Genomic DNA, 21,600 nt, shown 5'->3' on the forward strand with positions numbered 1-21,600 from the left:
TGCTACTTTACAATTTACAAATTAATTGTCACACGATTTTTTTACACCAAAGAATAAAATGCGTAAAAAGAAACCCAGGTACAGTTCCTTAGGTCCTACTCAAAATATCATTCACTGACTGCATTAAATACACTGTGCTCACACTGTCTAGTTACGAAAGACTTCAATCAAACATAAATTCTCTAAAGGAGCCAATTCTACTATGTACAAACCTACTACCAAGTTCCAATTTAGTACTTTACAAATCGCAGACCAATTTTCACGCGACTCCCTTACCCTTCCTTTTCACACAAAAAAACAAAACGCATAAAAAGAAACTCAGGTCCAGTTTGCTAGGTTTTCCTCAAAGTATCAATCACTGCCTGCATTAGATACTCTGTACTCACATTGTCTAGTCACGGAAGACTTCAATCAAACATAAATTCCCTAAAAGAGCCAACTCTACTGCAAACCCACTACCAAGTTCCAATTTAGTACTTTACAAATCTCAGACCAATTTTCACGCGACTCTCCTTACCCTTCCTTTTCACACAAAAAAACAAAACGCATAAAAAGAAACTCAGGTGCAGTTTGCTAGGTTTTCCTCAAAGTATCAATCACTGCCTGCATTAGATACTCTGTAGTTACACTGTCTAGTCACGGTAGACTTCAACCAAACACACGTTCTCTAAACGAATCAACTCCACTGCAAACTCGCTACCAAGTGAAAGTCAAGTAGAAAGGACTCCTGCTTTCACCTCAATTACCAATTACGGAACGATGTTTCCATATTGCTGTAAATGATTGCCTCGCTTTGTTTACCGCGATTTCCGTGTGCACAGTAGCAGACAATCACCTGTGAATAAGGTTCAGCATTCACCATTAGCTCCGCCATAATCGTGGCTGTCAGTTCCAAAGAAAGTGCCCACGATGTCAATGTCTTATGGTAGCCACTTTGCTTACATGTGCTTATGCAAATCGGAACGGAGGCCAAATGCAAATTTTCGCGAACCCAAACATCGCGAGAATAGGTAAAACGCTCTAAGATATCGCTGTTGTTTATTCCCTCGGGGTGGTCTATGAAAAGGGATACCCTGGTTGCCTCGTTGGCGGAACTTTTGGCTTATCAGCCGCGAGATTAAAATGAACCCCGAGCGGCCGAAAAAATCCGCGGAAAGTTTCGGCGGGAGTCGTCTGAGTGCTGTTTTAATGTCGCCAACTTTTGTGTGATATCCTCGGGTGTAATCAGCTGAGACTGTTTCTTGAGTTTTGATAAATTTACTCTCAAGAGAGGCTTGGCCTCGTTGTTTTATGACGGATGAATTTTTAAGTGATTCTGGTCGTATTGTAGTTGGATGAAGTGGAATATTATATGAATTTTTAGATAATAGGTATGATGAAATTAATTGGAGATATTTGGATACTTGAATGCTTTTATAATATCTAGGTATATTATGGGATTGCCTGAATTTCTGCTTTATTTACTGTTATATAACAAATTTTTCAAAACAGAGTTATACTGTTTTAAGGGGTACATGTAACCATGGTAAGAAGTTTCTGTCAAGGTCATTCTTTTACGTTATTTTAAGGTCATTAGTAGTTTTTTTTTTTTAGATGAAATCTTATATTTTCTACAGCACGAAAAAACGAATTTAATTAATTTTGTTTAATTACTTTTATTTTATCCCATTTAGTGCTGATTTGACCTCAATTTTTATCAAACTTTCCCTTTTAGTTTATCTTCTATGTATTGCATATCTGCAATATATAATTCGTAATACTGCATATTAAATGTAAATTATGATGCTGAAGGTTAATAAAATTAAATGACAGGAAGATTGAAAGTCTTATAGTGGATAAGCACTGCTTGTATTATATTACTATACAATGTTGCTAATTCTAATTGACTATATCTTATCTTAATTTTGTATTCCATACCAGGAATGCAAATAAACTGTTGAATGATGATATTTCATATTCTACAGTTTTTTCTACAAAACTAAAAACACTGTGCACGTATTTTTCACCGTTTCGTTTGTATATTTCATCTCTGCACTTTCTTTTCATCTTTTTGTAAGAAAATTCTTTCACTTCTGCCTCTGTAAGTAAACAGAGGGCGAAATTCTTTTGTAGAATCCTGAAAGCACCGAAGGAAAATGTTGTTCTCTCCTTTACTGGGAATTCGCATCTCGATGACGCTCCACAAATTTGTTGTCAAATATCCTGTGTACACAATAATGCCACTGTTTTTTTCACTTAGATTCAGTTTTCTTTTGTGTTTCTTTTCTACTTTATCGACTAACAGATTTTTTTCCTTTATTACTTACACCAGAGAAAAGTTCCATTGCTATAAAATGAGATAGATACCTACTAGGTATTACCTAGTATTTAAAATAGTTTACAAAGATTGAGTAAACAATTCCTGAAATTTTTATTTATTTCAATAAATACTGATGTATTCTACATTTATTTAATTACTGACATTTATTAAAATATTAATTTATTTATTCTGTATTTATTTAACTGCTTACATTTATAAAAATATTTAGTTATTTAATCTACATTTACTTAATTAATTACATTTATTAAAATATTAGTTTATTTATTCTAAAATAGTCCCCACTGGATACTCCACATTTACGCCACCCTTTTTCTAACCCTCAAAACATTTCTAAAAGGTGCTTTTTGGTATAGCCTTCAGTTCATTCAGGGATTTTGCCTTTATCTTTACTATGATTGCAAAACGTTGTCCTTTGTTTATCGATAATTTACAGTCAATGGGAAGTATTATTTCAAAGTTTTATGTCCTCTGTATGAAGCAATCTGAAAAAACGATCAGAATTGTGAAAGAACAATTGATGGCAACTGCAATATAACATTGCACCAGCAGACACTTCACTACTTGTTTGTATAGTGAATTTGTTTTATATATATATATTATTTATTATATATATATAATTATTGTATAAAAATTGTATAAAAATAAAATTAAAATTGTATAAAATTGTATAAAAATTGTATAAAAAACAAGACTATAGTAATTTAGTCACTGTACTCGCTGAGAATAGCACTCTAAGACATTTTCCTTTTTCCAAAGGTGAAGAATATAATAAAAAAGCAATGCTTTGAAAGCATAAAAGAGATAAATGTAGAATCGCTGAACCAGTTGAAGACTATGTCAAGATGTTCATTTATAGAAAAAATATAATAAAATACAATAAATATTATTTAAAATACAGTAGAACCTCCTTTATGTGAATCAGTTTTTGTTTAACACTCTACACACTTCTATTCCTCGACCTAATGAGAAGATAGATGAGAAGATAGAGATGCAAGTGGATCTTTATTATCAGAACTACACGATTATCGAAACTGCCTCGTCCCTGAGGTGTTCAGATAAATGAGGTTCTACTATAAATAAAAATTCCGAGAAATTTTTCATCAAACTTCGTATGTATACTATTAAATCTTCTCAACTTATGTCACTTCGATACATAGATACACATAATATTGTAAAAGAAAAAAATAAAGAGCAAGGTGTGTCACAAAATCAATTTTTAAAAAAATGTCCTCAAACACGTTTCGCTCTCAGATTCAAAATAATTAATTATTTTCGTGACTGTTTCAATATCCAACTTGAAGTCGCCTAATTTTCCCCCAAATCCTACAAAACTCATAAACAAGATTGTCTCTCCTACAAAAGTAATATCATAAAGTATCAGAGAAAACTACCCCAGGGTTAATCGTCGCGGCTGCATTAAACCACGCCGCGAGATTGCAATTCGATCGAGGCTTGCCTGCGTCGACCGCAAATATCGCAATCAAGGAGATGAGCAATTACCGAATTTATCCATCTCTCGTCGGGACCGACAATTGCACTGATAACGCCGCCATAAACCAGCCCCGAACGACATCGTCCTAACTCTTCCTTTCTGTTTCCCTCCTCCTCCCCCAGTCGCTTCTCCGCCGCGCTGCTTCTTTCGCGGAGGCTGGAATGCATCGAAGACGGCGCGAACCGCTTTCCACGGGGATTCTGAGCTGCTTTTTAAATGAAAACCCGGATCGGGAGGCCGTGGCGAATAAAAGAGGGCTCCGTGGGGCTTGAAACGAGTTTACGTTGCACCGTGCATTGTGCGAGGCATTCAGCCTCGACCACCCTGAATGCACTGCGCTAAAGAATTCGGCTCGACTTTTATTCGAAGCCACTTTCCTTGGCTGAGCAGTTTCTGACACGCTGACATGGGAGTCGATTCTTGTTGTCAGGTGATTTATCAGGGAAGAGTGAGAGCTAGTGGTTACTTAAGGGATGATTATAATAGAATTGAAATTTTGTGGGGGAGTTAAAATGACTTTTCGTGAAATAAAATTATTAAATTGATGGTCGAATACACACGTAGGTCATTGTTTTTTAATGAATTTTTTATGTTATGTAAGTACTTTCATATTAATTTAGTTTTTAGCTCTATGAAGTGCAGAATTTTATAAAATAAAAGGGACCATGTTGCAAAGGAATTTTATTTTTGTAAAATTTAACAAAATGGGTTTATTTTAATTATTAGAAAATTGTTGTGTTTTAAGGAATTTTAATTTTTCAAGGTGATGTAAAAAATAACTCACTATATATATTTAAGTATAAAAAAGGGCACTTTTCAATTTACCACGATTCAAGTAATTAAAATTTGCAATCTAGACATTGGTTAAATTTGAATATACAAAAATGATAAATTGTTGGGACGATAAGTCTTTATGGACTGAAATGAGTAAAAGGCTAATACTTTAAAAATTGTGATATCTCATCAGATCTTATAGAAATTGATATAAAAATAGAACAAAAAACAAAAAGAAGAAGGAGAAGAAGTAACAATATAAAAACAGTTATATAACTTTCTCAAAAACAGAAAAGAGACATATGTATAACATCTTCCTTTTCTGTTTTCTAAAAAGTGTAGTGTACGCCTATCTTTATATGACACTATTACATAGTGTAGACTGAGCTTAAGACTTCTGATGTATCATAAGCTGCGACTTCAACACTCATCTTCAATCCCCAGATACAATGCATTTCAATCTCCTCAGCTCTCATCCCAGACAAAGGATCGATTATTAGACCATCACTGTCTCTTTTCTGTTTTCCTGTTTACATGTAAAAAATGTAGCGTACACCCAGCTTTATATAATACTATTACATAACGTAGATCCAGCTTAAGACCCTACAAGTGTCAAAATCCAGCTCCAGAGCTCATCATCAGTTCCCAGATACAATACATTTCAATCTCCTCGGCTCTCATCCCAAGCAAAGGATCAATGATTAAACTGTCAAAGTTTCTTTTCTGGTTTCTAAAAAATGTAGCGTACACCCATCTTTATATAATACTATTACATAATGTAGACCCAGCTTAAGACCCTTCAAGTGTAACGATCCAGCTCCAGACCTCATCATCAGTCCCCAGATATAATACATTTCAATCTCCTCAGCTCTCATTACAGGCCAAAGATCGATCATTAGACCACCAATGTCTCTTTTCTGTTTTCTAAAAAATGTAGCGTACACCCATCTTTATGTAACACTATTACATAACGTAGACCCAGCTTAAGACCCTTCAAGTGTCACGATCCAGCTCCAGACCTCATCATCAGTCCCCAGATATAATACATTTCAATCTCCTCAGCTCTCATCCCAGGCCAAAGATCCGATCATTAGACCACCAATGTCTCTTTTCTGTTTTCTAAAAAATGTAGCGTACACCCATCTTTATATAACACTATTACATAACGTAGACCCAGCTTAAGACCCTTCAAGTGTCACAATCCAGCTTCAGTCCTCATTCTCAGTACCCAGGTACAATATATTTCAATCTCCTTAGCTCTCATCCGAGGCCAAAGATCGATCATTAGACCATCAATGTCTCTTTTCTGTTTTCTAAAAAATAGCGTACACCCACCTTTACATAACACTATTACATAACGTAGACCCAGCTTAAGACCCTTCAAGTGTCACAATCCAGCTCCAGACCTCATCTTCAGTCCCCAGACACAATATATTTCAATCTCCTTAGCTCTCATCCTAAGCAAAGGATTAAATTGTCAATGTGTCCTTTCTGTTTTCTAAAAAATGTAGCGTACACCCATCTTTATATAACACTATTACATAACGTAGACCCAGCTTAAGACCCTCCAAGTGTCACAATCCAGCTCCAGAACTCATCCTCAGTCCTCAGTCCCCGCACACAATACATTTCAATCTCCTCAACTCTTATCCCAAGCAAAGGATCAATGATTAGTCTGTCAGCCAAAGCACGTGAAACGTTAATCCCGGAAAAAATGAGATCATTCACCCGGGGCGAGGAGCGCCTGAACGGAAGCCCGAAATTTCGCGAACGCAATTTCTTCTCCAATCTGACGCGGACCGCGCGCTGTATATGGGACGTGAATCTACATATCCGAACGATCTACATATTTTTAGACTCCCGTCGTTCGTCCCGCAATTTTTCCCTACCCTCGACCATTGTTATCGTTGCCTTCGGTACTATCAGCCGCGAACGAGACGGTTTTGTAGAACTGTTCGTTCCCGTGATGGCGGTCGTGCGCGGTTAATGCCTGCGGGCCACAATTGTGCCGCAATTACGAGGAGTAGCGGTGCGCCATCACGAAGATGTCGAAGAGAAAAATAATGGTTAGAGAGGAAGTTTGAGGGTGGGACGGGGAGGGCGAGAGAGACGGCTGGGGAGGAGGTGCATTGTCGAAATTAATGGGCCGCGGCCAAAAATCCGTGGGAACGATCGGAGGAAAAAAGGTACTGACAGAACGAAAATGGGATTAGCGGGGAGAGTGTCGCGGCACATGGGGACCTGCTTCATGGACTGTGAGGGTATTTGTATTTCATTGAGAGATTAATTTGTTGGAAAAGTGTGGGGCACTTGGGAGCGAAGGGTGGAGGGGATGGAGAGTGGGAATATTTTTACTGGTGGAGCGTTGTGGAGCTCGGCCTGAAGGGTGACACGGAATGGGGATTTCGAGCTGGATGGGCGGAAGCTAGATAGTTTTGGTTAGATAATGTGGAGTGGTTTTAAATTATTGTTATAGGAATTCGCTGACTTGGTAAAAGAATGATTTTGAGGGAATTTGATTTTCTGGATCTTGAAAGCATCGGTGAGTGTTTGAATAGTCAATTAATACTCACAAGGAAAATCTGAAATGTGGTCCCACTGATTCCAAAGAAATATGACAGGGTAATAAATCTAGGGTAAGTGTACCTGATACTGGACAGCACTTAATGCTGAACGTTAGATATATCTTTGAAAACTGGAACCTAACAAAGCGGCCAAACTGCAAAAATAAAGAGAGGATTTCCTGCTATCACTTTTGCTACTTGACCTCTTTATTGCGTTTTATTTTTTAAAGATATAGCTAATGTTCTGTATTAGCTACACTTACCCTTTGTTTACACTAAGTGCTAAACTTAATTTCAGGCGTTTTTGGTTTGACAATTTTGAGAAAATCCACGTAGTTGTTTATCCATATATGTTATAACTGCTATGCTACAATAAGTGTTTGCGTGAAGTGTTTTACTCTATATGTACATCCAACTACATGGATTTTCTCAAAATTATCAAACCATTTACGCTTGAAATTATATTTAACGTTTATTGTAGACATAGACCTATTATCCTGCCAAATTTCTTTACAATTGGTGATGGCCACATCTGTAATTTCCCTTGTCAATTATGGACACTCAATTTTAAGTTACAGAGGCTTTGACTATAAGCTATTGATATTAAATACTTATGAAATTAATATGATGTTAATATTGTAATGTAGAAACGAGATGTGACATATGTTTACAATTTTCATTACAACATTTTGCATTCTTCAGTGAGAGAAATAATAAGAATTATGTCAAATGGAATCTACCAGACTAGTGGACCCTCTAAGGGTTAAATCTTTTTTATGAAGAGTTGGTGTATGATCTAGTTTGTTATTTAAGGATACTGAGAGTACAACATAAAGTGTAGAAGGAAAATGATATTAGAGTAATAACTTGAAATTGTGTCCTAATAGGTTGTAGAGTAACCACTATGGATTGAGATTAATTGATGTACAGTGACTCACAAATTTCTTCATGCGTAATTAAAGCGCTCATTAATAGCGGAAACTCTTGTGGTAACTGTTCTTTTATCTGCGTCATTGTCAGTTTTTAGAGTGAACACATTAAAACTATCTGCTATAAGTTAATGAATATTTTATTTTCATCTCTGCGTTTTTACAAGTTTCACATTTCCTGTCTTCTTTTATTCCATGAATTTCTGCATGATATTTTATTTTTACTTGTTTTATCTTTTCGTATTTCTGAGGTTTCTGAATTTTTGTGAGATTCTATGAGTCTAATATTTCCTACAAATCTTATGTATCTTTAACATTAATCTTTTATTTATGTCTTTATATTTATGTTTAGTGCTTGGAAATCTGCAACTATATTTCAATGCTTCCAGACACCAAGATATGAAATATTTTCTAACTAATTTAATTTTTTTTAAAATAATAGGAGTATCCAACAGTGGCAATTCTTTTTAAATAGGTACATTAAGCCAATAAGTTCTTGTAGCAGAGAAATTGAAAATTTATCAAAGAGATGGTAAAAGGTTCTAGATAATTGTGGGAATTATACGTACAATTGGTTACATAGATAATAACAAAAATTTTAATTCAAGTATCTATGTGTTTAACTTTGAAACAATTCATTAGGTACCTATGGTATATAATAGAAATAATTCATTAGGTACCTATGGTATATAATAAAAATAATTCATTAGGTACCTATGGTATATAATAAAAATAATTCATTAGGTATGTGTGTATAGTGAATCCTGCTCGGTACGCCTAATAATAACTACATTGTGGATTTTTATACAAATTCTTATTATTATAAATCATAAGTACAATTAGTGGCATAGAACCTAAATAGTTAAAAATTTGTTTCATCTTCCATGTATTATAAAGTATATTAACTTTTTATATTTTGTGTATTTTGTATCTTATGTGAATTCTGTACTTCTTTGTACATCAAAATTTCCCACGAATGCATAAAGACCCACAGTCTAATAATAACAAAATAATTAGCATTTCCACCCCAACACAGATCACCCCACAAACCTTCCACAACCTCGAAAAAAGATTCCCCACGAAATCATCGCCGAATCGGATTCCACATCCCTCGAATCACTGGCAACTCGGTCCCTATCAAAAAACACGATCTCGAAACTCTGGAATCGATGTCAAAGCCATCGACACCCCATCCCTTCTGCTCCCAAACAAAACTCCTGCACCAAACTTCGTTCCATTCTCCTTCACAGTTCATCCCGAGATCGCATTGAAGCACCCTGAATCCCCCAGAAACGCACAGCGATCTCCGTTCAAATTAACCATGACACACGCGACGCTGTGAACTCCTCCCTCACAAAGGAAGCATTCCCGCGGCAAGTGGGGGGCAAAACGTGAAAAACAAAATACTTGAAAAAAGAACCCAGAGGAAAACTGCAAAAAATACCGAAGAGAAAAACCTGACGAAAAGCCGCTGGATGGCGCTCATTAATCACGATCGACCGCAAAATCCCAATCAATCGGGCCACTGCGCGAACGTCGACGCACTTTTTCGCTGTTCGGATTTTTCCTTTGAATGCAGCGACGACAAGTAGCAAGCGTGTGCCCATTGTGCCCACAGAGAGAGAGAGGACAGATCGTGGATACGAGAGGCCTAGAGAGAGAGGCTCGCTGTTGCATTCGTTAGTCGTGCTCGTTGATGAAACGACGCTGGGCGAGGGGTGCAAAAGGGTGCAGGGGGACGAAGGCAGGAAAAGATAGTCGCGATTCGAGGGAAACGGTCGGCTAAATAATTGGCAGCGGGTTTTGGGAGAAACGCGCTTCCTGGCTCGAGCGTCATTTAATCTGGATTAACAAGCTGTTTGACGTGTTCACTTTGTGCTCGCCCACAAATCGAGTTACTTCTGAATGGAGACGTTAGGAACGCAACCGGTTACGGGGCGAGTAGAACGTAACCGAGCGCAGGCCACTTGCGCGTTGGGAAAAGTTGCGGAGGAACTTTGCGTGAACGCGTCAGAGTGGGTATTGTGTGTGCAGAGGAAATGAGAGGGAGAAATGGGGGTTGGATATGTTTGGCGGGGTGCAGGATTGTGAATTTTGGGGGAAATGTGAAGGTGCTGCTTCACTGAGGCAACAAAGAGCAATATTTTGTTGGGGTTCCATGTTTCTTGAAAGAGTTGCTGCTTGTTATCGTAACTTCTTCGTATTTCTGTTACTAGTGACAATGCTGACTTAGAGCTTATTCTACTAATTTCGCTGTGTCTGCTGTGACACAGTATTATAGGAGTTTTGCGAAAATTAATAACTTTAACCCCTTGACGTACAATTTTCTTTCCTAATATTATCACCTTTGCTGCCGATCTGAAACGTGTAACTACCTCAAACTGCCAACAAAAAAGTTCCTATTAAACGAACATAGACGTCTCACGCGATAGAGCGTGATCGGTTACTTGTGAAATATCCTCATCACGCGTTACCGCGTAATCGGCAGCGAAGATATTGTAAAAAGTGCACGAGCCAGACTCGTCAAAGTACGGCAAGGGGTTAAAGTGAAGCGTTAAACATGATTTCGTTATTCTTGAGTTTCGTTTTATTTTGGTGTGTAGAAACGACCCTTAGAATTTCTGACACTTGTTGTTGAACACCCTGTATATAAATTGTGAGGGCAGATTTTGAGGTCGAAAGGGGCTGGAAAATTGAGGATGGAATTGTGAAATGGACTTTACCTCGCAAATTTAGAGGGAAATATGTACAAGTATTGTGACAAACACTTGTATAGAAAAAAGAATTGTGAATCTATAGTGGTGGACAAATGAAAGTTTAAAATTGATCTCTGTATACATGATTATTAATGACTTCTATAATAGGTATTTTACTTTATATTGATCAGATTTATCCACTCTGGAATACTCCACATTCTGTACAACATAAACACACAATAATTGTGTTTTGTGAAATTAGTGTGTTTCTTCATTTAGCTTGAATTAGTAACCAACAAATATTTTCTAATTTTCAATTTACATATTCTATTTCATACTTTCCAATTTATAGTTACCAGTTTCTAGTTATAAATTCCTACTTTATAATTCTAGTTCCTAGTCCCTGGTTCTTAATCTTTGATTTTTAATGTCTGCTATGTAGTTTCCAATTTGCAGTCCTCAGTACCTAGATTTTATTGTTAATCCTTAATCTTTAACCACTTCAAAAAAATAATGCATATAGAATGACTATACATATGTATATTCAGGCTAAAAAGAAGTAGGAAAAATTTTGAACCAAATTATTCCAACAGCATTTTATTTTATTTGCAAAGTACACATATTTTCCACCCAATCTGTTTTTCGCAAGAGTTTAATGTCGCATCAACATCTAGGTCCCTAACGATAGTTTCAATTATATTTTAGCAAATAAATTAGATTCTGTTAAATAATGAATTATATTTTTTATATGTTTTTGTGAGGTAAAACTGTATTTGTGTTGATTTCACATATTTGCCTTTGGATTTTAAATTTTCTGCATTCAAATAGGAAATGACGTATCGTCAATCTATGTTTTTCTGTTTATGTCTCCAATCATAAAATCCCTGAATTCGACTCTATTACAGCAACCCAACAATTTAATTTTCACCTCCTTTAACTTCATTTCACCAAAATAAAACAGCCTCAAAGCCTGTCTCAGAGTGCCCAAAAAGTGCACCAAAAGCTCCACATCCATCCAAGCACATTTCCCAAGTAACATCGATTACGACCCCGTTCTCACAGCGCTTCAACGCCATCAGTCACACAGTAACACATAACCGGGGAGGGGTGCGCAAAGCGTCGAAAGGAAGAAGAAGAAAGGCGATTTTAAGCGACAAACGTCACTCGGTCGATGTCCCCGTGAAAAACGAGCGGCTGTTTCTTTCCCAGCGAAATCCTCGCAGGACGAGGAACGTGACGGCATAAAAGAAACGCACGAATATCGAACGTGACGGAAGCGTGGTACAAAGGTCTTTTGAGGCTCGTTTTCATTTGGAACCGAGTCGAGAGGCGAGTGTGCGCGACCGAGAGCGCGGAAGCACGGGCAGCCTGAGAAGAGAGCAGCCAGAGACGACGCGGAGAGGCGCAAAAATGTATTCCATTACAACGACGCGTAAGAATATCGCGACTGGTTGTTCTTTTACCGCGACGTTGATCGTCGCGACGCGCAGCGGCCTGAAATGGGTGTCTAGCCACGAAAAATCAGGACTTTGACCTTTCTTAGGTATTTTATCTTTGTGTTACTATGTGACTAAATTCTTGTTTGGAATTTCGTTTATGCATGGGAACTGTTTAAATGGAGTAATTACAGCCTTCAAAATGGCCACTTGGAGGATCATTTCAGTCAAAATTTGATTTGAATAATTGAAATTTAGACCATTTTCGATCATTTAATTTGTAGTAGTACTGAGTAACTAAATTCTTGGAGATTTTTGGTCGGAATGTTTTTTATCAATAAAAATATTGTTTCAATGGGGTTATTTTTCGCATAGAAGTTTGTAATCTCTAGGACCTTTAAAAGGACCATTTGGAAGGTCATATTCCTACTTGCTATTAACAATTACATTAATACACAATCATTTTATCCTTCATGGATTTGTTACAGGAAGCTGTAGACTTATTTTATTTTTGTAATACAATAAAGTGGAAAAATCTGAAGCAATTAAGAGTAAACATACCTAAATATAGTCAATTTATTAGTGCAGTTATTTTAACTTTTAAAATGGAAGACGTCATTCTAGTCCCTCGGGGTCAAAAGTTCACCATCAACTTATAGTTTGAACTAATTTCTCTGATTTCTGTAAAAGTTAGTTTTTAAAATAATGTATAATGAATTTCTATAATTTTTTATTTTAACACTAAAATCATTTTAATGTCTAAATATATTTACTTTTAAATAATATATTTTTGCAGACCTGTATTTCTTTTCAATGTCTCTGTATTATAACAGATATTTAATTTTCATGACCCCACTGTTGAGATTTGAATTTATTTCAACTATTTACTGCTACAAAATTTTTTTATTAGAATAATTAAAAATAACAAAATCACACGAAATAAAAAGAAGAAGTGCCTGTATTTCAAACTTACAATATTATTTTGTTTCTTAAAGTGCAGCTCAAGAAGCACAGATTCGAATTTTTGTGTCCCCTAAACTGCGAAACCAATACCACAAGTTCTATCGACAATAAGCAATCTGATCACTGAAGAGGTGCTATCGATTAAATATTCTCCAATCAAATCACCGTTGGAAATAGAACGAAGTGGCCTCGTTTCACCAGAAACTTTTTAATCATATTTAACTTCCATTTTGAGTGTAGCCACTCTGAGCTCTATTAAAAAAAAATATTACTTCAGTTTCCTCTACTTTCAGTTCGAACAACCCATAAATAAATTCATTTAACGAACATAAATATGTCGTGTCGTCTGCTCTGCGTCAGTCATTTTGACGATTACATTAATTTCGTGAACCAACGTGTAGGTTCGTTGATGGATCGAATTAACAGGAGAAATAAATTGAAACGGTAGTTTACTTTTTGGCGCACGAAAGACACGTGGTACTGAGTGCCCCTGGGACAGGCTTATAAGTGTTAATAAATTCAATAGAAAATTATTGAAAACTTCCTCTAAATATTCAGGATGGGCCACCCACGGATGCAGGACCGTGACACGCGCCGTTGTTTAACTATCCTCATAGGCGTCGACAAAATTTAATCGTGGCCTACGATGGCAGAATTCGTCAGGAATAATTTTCCACAGAATTTTATGAGTATGTTATAACAATTATATTTACTAAGTCATTTATATAAAGTATTTTAATTCAAAATATTAATAATCCTTTGAGGAAGAGCCTCAAGAATTATTTTATAGATAGGAAATAGTGGTAAAATAAAGTATTCAACAGAGCTAAAAATAACAGTATGCAGTATTTTGTTTGGCAGTAAAATAATTTTTAGAAGCACTATTTATGGGATGAAATAATGAAATATTACTACACTCTATGTCTACCCTATACTGTGTACTCTATGTGGACTTTGTACTGTGCTTTAGTCTACTTTTGAAGCAAGTGTGCTGTACTAAAGTTATTCTGAAAAAACTAAATTTTTAATATAGTCCAATTTCTGTGACAGCTGCATCCTATGAAAATGTTTGCTTTCAACAAGAAGTCGATACATGTTTAATATAAATAGTGTGTTTTTCCATTAAATTCACTTAAATCCCAAAGTAAACCTTTCCTGATCGAAAATTTGCAATTTCCGCATAAACATACTTCCGACTAGAACTCTATATTATATGCAGAAATCGTGCTTCTTCACTAAATTCACTTAAATCTCACAATATAAGAATAAGACACTGAAAAAAGTATCAAAGTTTTAGTTAAAATAAGTATCCTAGCCTAAAAAGTCTAAATAAAAAATTTTAAAAGTTTGAATATATCACTCACTGAGTGTTGCATCAATTCAATTTACAAAATAAGTGACAAATTCAATTTTCTCAAATATTTGACTCAGACCACTCTCCTAATTTTGTGATTGTAAAACGAAACGACCTAAATCACATGTTTCTGATTTGTAAATATTATCGTTCAAAGTTTCCAACTTTAGTAGTGTTACTTTTATGTGAAAAAAATTCTTTTAATAATCTTTTTTTATTACTAAAAACATAGATTCTACATTCCAGATGTCAGTTAACACCATAACTCAAATTTTATAAAATATAACATAAGTCGTTTTGCCTTACAGCCACAGAATTACCCACACATATTTCTGCGGTTGTAAAGCAAAATAACTTACGTCACATTTTCAAAAAATTCAAACTGAGACCTTACTAGACATCTAGAATATAAAATCAATATTTTAAAAAAGAAAACAAACGCATTAAAAGAATGTTCTCACCTCAACATAAGAGCCCAAAAAGACGCAAGTCCATAAGACAGTACTGAAACCAAAAACTTCAATATCTCGAAAACAAAAACAAGTGATTCACGTCGTTTTGCTTTAAAACCACCGATTTAACCATGAAAAACGATGGAACTCAAGAAATCAGAATCGACGCCAGTGGGACACGCGTGGAAGTGCAGAAAAATTTCTCCACCGTGCCTGGCTGCCGAGGGTCCCCCGAAAGCGGAAGCCATGGATCTTTATTAAATCCACGAAATTTATGTCGAGGCGGTCGCGTGGCCGTCGAAACGTGTGCCACATTGGGCTGCCCGAAAGGGTATTTATCCCTCTCCGCTTTTCAGGCGCATGATCCACGTTTGCGTTGGGCAAACGAATCTGGACTCGGGGCAACGGTGGACACACGCCGCCCCATTGTGTAACGTGTATACGTCGATGCACCCCGTATATTGCGTTTTTTTTTCTTCGTCTTCGCGCTGACAATCCTGCCCCCGAAGGGGACAGGGCAGTAAAAGGGGAAGAGAGACGGAGAGAGAGGAAGGGATTCGTCAAACGGAATCATCGCTGAATGTCCGTTTAATGAACGTGATATTTAATTTGTCGTGGAACGCCTTGGGCGCTCTGGCATCGGTCCTCTTTTTGCCAATAGGCGACGCCGTAGCGGAATACGTTTAATGAGGATTTTTGTAGAGCGTTTTTCCCCTGCTTCTGCGTTCGTGGACTTTGGGAAGAGGATATGGGGGTTTTGTGATGAGACTGGGGTCGGGAGTTTCGTTGGTTTTGTTAGGAAGTAGTTGCTTGTAAGTTTTCTAATTAGAGTTGGGGGATTGGAATATGTAAGTTTAATTGTTTTGCTGTGTTTGGGGGATTCTTTAAGGTGTTTCGAGTTTGGGTTGCTTTTGGAGCATTTGAGGGGATCTTTTACACTATTGTGCAGGGGTATTTGGATACTTTCACATTATTGCAGTATGTAAAATGCACCAAGTAAAATTGTATGATGTAGTTTTGGCTACAAACCTCATCTCAGACGATTATGTAGGGTTTACGAATATCGATGAGAATAACATTTGATAGCGTTAGTGTAAACATGAAAGTGTAAATATATTTCATGAAGTTCAAATGTAAAGGAACTCTAGATATTTAGAGTTTCAGTACAGATTTCCAGGAATTAGAATTTAAAAAATTCAAAGAAATATATGAAAAGATTTCGAAAATTTATAAATTAATTATTCAAAAACTTGAAGCGTTTAAAAATTAAAGAATTTTTAATAGCAAGTAGACTTTACAAATCTGGACTGATCCTAGTGGTAAGCTAAGGATTAAAAACTTACACTTTTAAATGTCATAAAAACGTCTATTTTTTCTCTTAACGACTTATAGACGTAACTTGGACATCTTCAAAACGTCTCATAAATGTTATTTAAGACGACTTAAAGACATACTGATTTATAACTTCACACCTTTCAAAGATATGTTTCATACATTTTTTAAGACTTTGCTGGATACCTTCCAGACGATTTTAAGACGTCTCTATGCTATATGTATAAAAAATGAACCATCACTCAAGAGCTTCGCTAAAAAACTAAATAAAACATTAAAAAGTCAAAAAAAGAAAGTGTAGTTAATTACTTTGGCCCGTAAACGACTCCTGTATCCCACGAAAAGCTTTTTCACAACAGAAGAAACATTTCTAATGCATGAGATGGCATTTAAACGAGTGTCCCTTGACCCCTGAACCGTTCCCCCATATCTTCAGACGGGATCTTCCTCCTGAAAATGCGATTACAGTCGCGTGGGCGTCAACTCGGGAAGTGGATATTTGAGAAAATGTTGCGGCATAAACGACTCGGTGTATCTGGCAGAGGAAGCGGCCCTAAAGATAGGAAGACTTTAATTACGCCAACGGCGGCCCGTTATCGTTGCGGTACAAGCACGTTGCACTTGAAGGAATTCCAAATGCACCGGTGCCTTTTCGCCGATAAATGCACCCCTTAACCCGTAATTATACAGCAGGGAGGTGTTTCTGCCTCGGGTCTATCCCCGTGAAATCTCACCCTTTCTTTCCGCGTCTATGAATTATTTAATATTAAACGTTTTTATGGCACACAGTGTTGCTGTGGTAAGGATGTTTATCTGTTTTAATAAGTTGGGTTTGAATTTGAAGAATGCATAATGGAATTAAATTCTAGATGAATAGTATACTATACGGGGCATCCAAGCTGAAGCAGACTACCTAAACACCCCTTCTGTTTTTGATAGCATGAAATTTTTAAAAAATTAGAAAAATGATGCTGCACAGAAGATTGTTTTTTCGTGATATTTCTTCTTGGAAACCATTCAAATTATTGCATTAACGATTTTCGTTTTACTAAAAATAGAGGAAATGTTGGGGTAGCCTGCTTCAGCTTGGGTACCAGGTATATGTACATGTATATTAATAATTTAGATTCGTTATATTATATATACAGCGTGAATCATCTTAACTGTGTCACCTGAATTTTCTTGTAAATTATTTGTAACATGAAAGAATGTTTCCAACGAAAGTTGTTTGGTATTGAGAGGAACATACCAAAGAAATGCATGCTTTTGATACCAAACAACTTTCGTTTGAAACATTTTTCCATGCAATAAGTAATTTAAAAGAAAATTCATGTGATACAGTTACATGATTTAACCTGTATACAGGGTGTACCAATAAAAAATACCATTTTATCTTTTGAACTGTAAGAGTAAATAATAGTGTAAGAGTAAAGGTTCTTCATACTTAATAAATATTTTCAGTAAATATGATTGGGTAAAACGTAATCCAATGAATAATTGATTACGATTACCATGTGGATCGAGTAAATAATTAATAATTAGGATTATCACCGAGTCATCAGAATGATAAATAATTTATAATAAGACTGATTAAATGTAACGAGCAGAAATAATGAAATCAATGATTATTAATTGGTGAAGAAGTAGAATCATTGAATTTTTGATTATTACTCTCAACAAAATATTATGTGAAAAATTAGTAATGTCACTGAAAATTTGTTTCCAAAAAAAGTAATAATAATTTGAATACTGAATACAAATTACTGATGAGCAATTTCTAATTACAATTTACAATTGTCCTTAACACTAAAACTACCAATGACGTGAAAATGACAGGTTCGATTATGTTTTATATACATTTTATTTTTATAAACATTACCTTTTTTAGTTAATTCTGAGTGAAACTAAAAGAATTCATAAATAAACATTATTTCTATAAGTTATGTATTTCTTCAAGATCCTGTAATTTTGAAATACAAGTTAAAAATAGGCATGTTTTCCCCTAGTACTAGTAATAGTTCTAGTGATAAAAAGTGCTACTTATCCTCAGTGTAATTATAATAATTAATTAGTGGTGAATATCAGAGGTAATCAGAAGACAATGAATTACTGCTCAAGTCTACCAGCAAGTAGACTTAATATCCTTCCACCCCTGGATATTTACCCCTGTATCGTACATTACTGAAGCAGAATTTGCTATCGATTCCTCCCAACCCGTTCGTTACATCAGTCGTGTCCCTCCGCGAGTCCTAACGACCAATATTATCAGGATGATTTATTCGGAACTTTTCGAGCCTGCATACTTAGGTTATTACCGCCATAAATTCGAAACACGTCCTAGGGCGGTTGATAGCAGAGCTGACCTACCTCGTCTTGAGATACGAGAAATTTCACAGAGCCCAGGAAGTCTCTATAAAATATTCCCTTCACCGCCACATTTTCTTGGCGATGTTTGTCGCAAGATCCCACGAATCCGTGTTAGGGCTCCTTATGTCACTAAATGAGACACTTCAGTGGCTTGCGATCGCAAATATAGTCGTTACTTCTCGTTGTGAATTTTTTAGACACTTTTCACACTTATGTTTATGAGAACTAGGGTATCTAAGTCCATTCTATTCAATTACCAATGATAATATTACTCGAAGTATTCGAAGAAAGTGAGATTTTGATTGTCATGACTGGAAACGAGAGATATTTGAAGATGGTCTATCTTTTCGAGATATTTAAAGCTTTTAATTTTTAAGATTTTTGAGATTTTTACGATTTATAAGATTTTCAAGATTTCAAATATTCTCAAGGTTTCCAAAATTTTTAAGTTTTGTAAGATTTCTAAGATTTCAAAAATTTCCAAGATTTTCGAGAGTTCTAAGATTTTTAATATATTTAAGGTTTTCAAGAATTCCAAGGTTTACAAGATTTTCCAGGTTTCCAAGAATGTGGAGATTTTCAAAAATTCTAAGATTTTTAAGACTTCCAAAATTTCAAAGTTGTTAAAGAGGTGCAAGTTTTATAAGATTTTCAAAATTTCTACATTACAAAATTTGTAACATCTTCAAGATTTTCAAGATTTCTAAGATTTCTTAAATTTTGAGATTCTTCAAATATTCTAAATTTCCATGATTTTCAAGAATGTCGAAAATTTTAAGTCTGTCAAAACTTTAAAATTTTTCAGTGTTTCAAGATTTTCAAAATCTTCAATATTTTTAAGCCTTTCAACATATTCAAGGTTTTCAGAATTTTTACAATCACCAAAACATTTTTGGAATTCCTAGCTGAAACCTCAGAATTTTTATGAATTTGTGATATAAAACGATACCTTCAATAACTCCAATTCGTCGCCATAAATTTAAAATAATTCAAAGTTATAGTCGATCCACCATCAACATTTTGTCCCGTCATACTTTCTCAAAATAAAAAAGAAAGAGAATACATTCTGCACTCCACAATGAATGCGTCCTAAAAAGTCGCCAGCCACGAAAGTGCGTAGTCAGAGAAAGCTCTTTCCCGCGACCCTTGTTATTCGTTTTTCATATTTATTTCAGCATCGGGCGCTTTAAGGCTGTCGAAGATACGCGTGAATGGTGGCAGTACACGAACGAGTCTCGTTAATGGAACGCCAGAAGACAAATGCGTTTCTCGATACGAGGCATTAAGAAACTCGTTACACGGCGAAGCTGGAAAATAGCTTGGAGAGTCTGTATCGGTTCTTCCGTTGTTTGCGATGGGAGTTGTATCGCTCCCTTTAGTTCAGTTTGCGATAGCTCGTTTCGCCGCGGTCAAAAGACGGAGCCCGACGAAGTTCGACGAGAAAGGCAATTTACGCGACACCGGAAACGCTGGACATCCAACTGTTTCACAAACCATCGAACAATTGGACGATAGTCTTTGGCGTGGATCAGATACTAGAGGAAATTTTGTGAGAGAAATGGATTCGCGTGTTTTGCATTAATTTGAAGACAATAGAATTGGTGAAACGAATTTACTTTACCTCCTGTAATTTAATGAACTCCCGTACAACAACTTTTTTGAAGCAACTATCAGTTGTCAAACTATTCCAACTCAGAACCCCATCAACTCTAAACAAAACACCTTTCCACCCCAAAGAACCTTACTCCATCCCCCACCAAAAGTAACTCCCAATTTCGCCCCATCACTAAGCAATCTCCTGTACGCTAACCGATTAAACCGAGTCACGAAACAACTGTCTCCTCTAACCACACATTTCTCGCTCCACAGAACATCCCCCCAGGGTGTCCACGTAATCGCGTGCGTTATCTGCGCAATTAACGCGAATTAATGAGTCTTATCAGATGACAGGACCGAGTCGCATTTTTCGGTGCATCCTGACCGAAGCAACAGCTAGTAGCAGGGGCGGTTTACGGCGTGTTGGAGGGTTGTCGGGTGGGGTAGCAGGGGTAGGTGGACGAAGCGACGAAGAGAGAGAGAGAGGGTGGAAACGGGAGGAAGGGGTGAAAAGGTGGGAGAAAACGGGACGAAGTGGCGGAGGCTGGAGTCCCGAGAGAGAAAGGGAGCAAGGCGAGAGAGGGAGAGGAGCGGAGGAAGGAGCGCGACAGAGGATGTCTGTCGTGGCAGAGTAGCGGCAGTAGTAGCATATACGGCGTTTTAACTCGCGGGGAAAACTCTGAGAGCACGAGCCCGCGATCTCAGTCGCGTGTGACACGCGGCCTTAGTCGGTGGCGGGCTGCGGTAGGACGCGGAGCGCGCTGGATCCCATCGATCCTGGATCCTCGGTCGACGAGAGAGTGGTGGTTTCCTGATCCTCTCTGGGATCTCGATTTTACTCGCGCTGGTGGTTGGAAGTGTTCGACTTGGAAGGATCGATCGATGGAGAGGTCGTGATTGAACCTTGAACTTGATCCTTTGACCTCAGTACGCGGAGAGTTCCCTTTCGGTGGGATATTTGTGCCCTTTGGTGTGATCTGTGGCAGTGAAAGTATTTCTGTTCTTTCTTGGAGTAGTTAAATGTAGTTGGTGATGGATTTGAGGGGATTTGTAATTCGTGGGATGCATAGAGTGACTGTAGAAGAGAGTTGATGAGGGGTTATTGAGACAGTGGGACAGAGGTACTAAGTTTTTCATTTTTATTGGAAAGTTGGAGGCAGTAAGGGATTTATTAAGAGCTGAATCTTGGATTCGATTTGTGAAGGTGATGCTAGGTTCCTTTTCGTTGTGATTTTGCTTTGATGAGATTTTGGTTGTTATTTAGCTTCTTGAGGGAGGAAGTTTTTCAAGACCAACAAAATAGTTCTAGATATTCTATTTCATAA

The 21,600-nt window shown here is 36.7% G+C and overlaps 1 protein-coding gene across 2 annotated transcripts in view; it reads left to right on the plus strand.

Annotated features, from left to right (window-relative positions):
• Oatp26f (Organic anion transporting polypeptide 26F) overlaps window positions 1–21,600 on the plus strand; it is a 70,072-nt gene that overhangs the window by 10,485 nt on the left and 37,987 nt on the right. The window contains exon 1 of one of the 2 annotated variants that reach the window (XM_076390907.1): window positions 21,218–21,396. The exons of the other annotated variant lie outside the window; for it this stretch is intronic. The gene's annotated coding sequence lies outside the window, so the exon portion shown is untranslated. Of the gene's footprint in view, window positions 1–21,217; window positions 21,397–21,600 lie in introns of those variants that run through there. 2 annotated transcript variants of the gene reach the window in all.

This window comes from Calliopsis andreniformis, unplaced genomic scaffold (assembly GCF_051401765.1).
Source record: "Calliopsis andreniformis isolate RMS-2024a unplaced genomic scaffold, iyCalAndr_principal scaffold0022, whole genome shotgun sequence".
NCBI lineage: Eukaryota > Metazoa > Arthropoda > Insecta > Hymenoptera > Andrenidae > Calliopsis > Calliopsis andreniformis.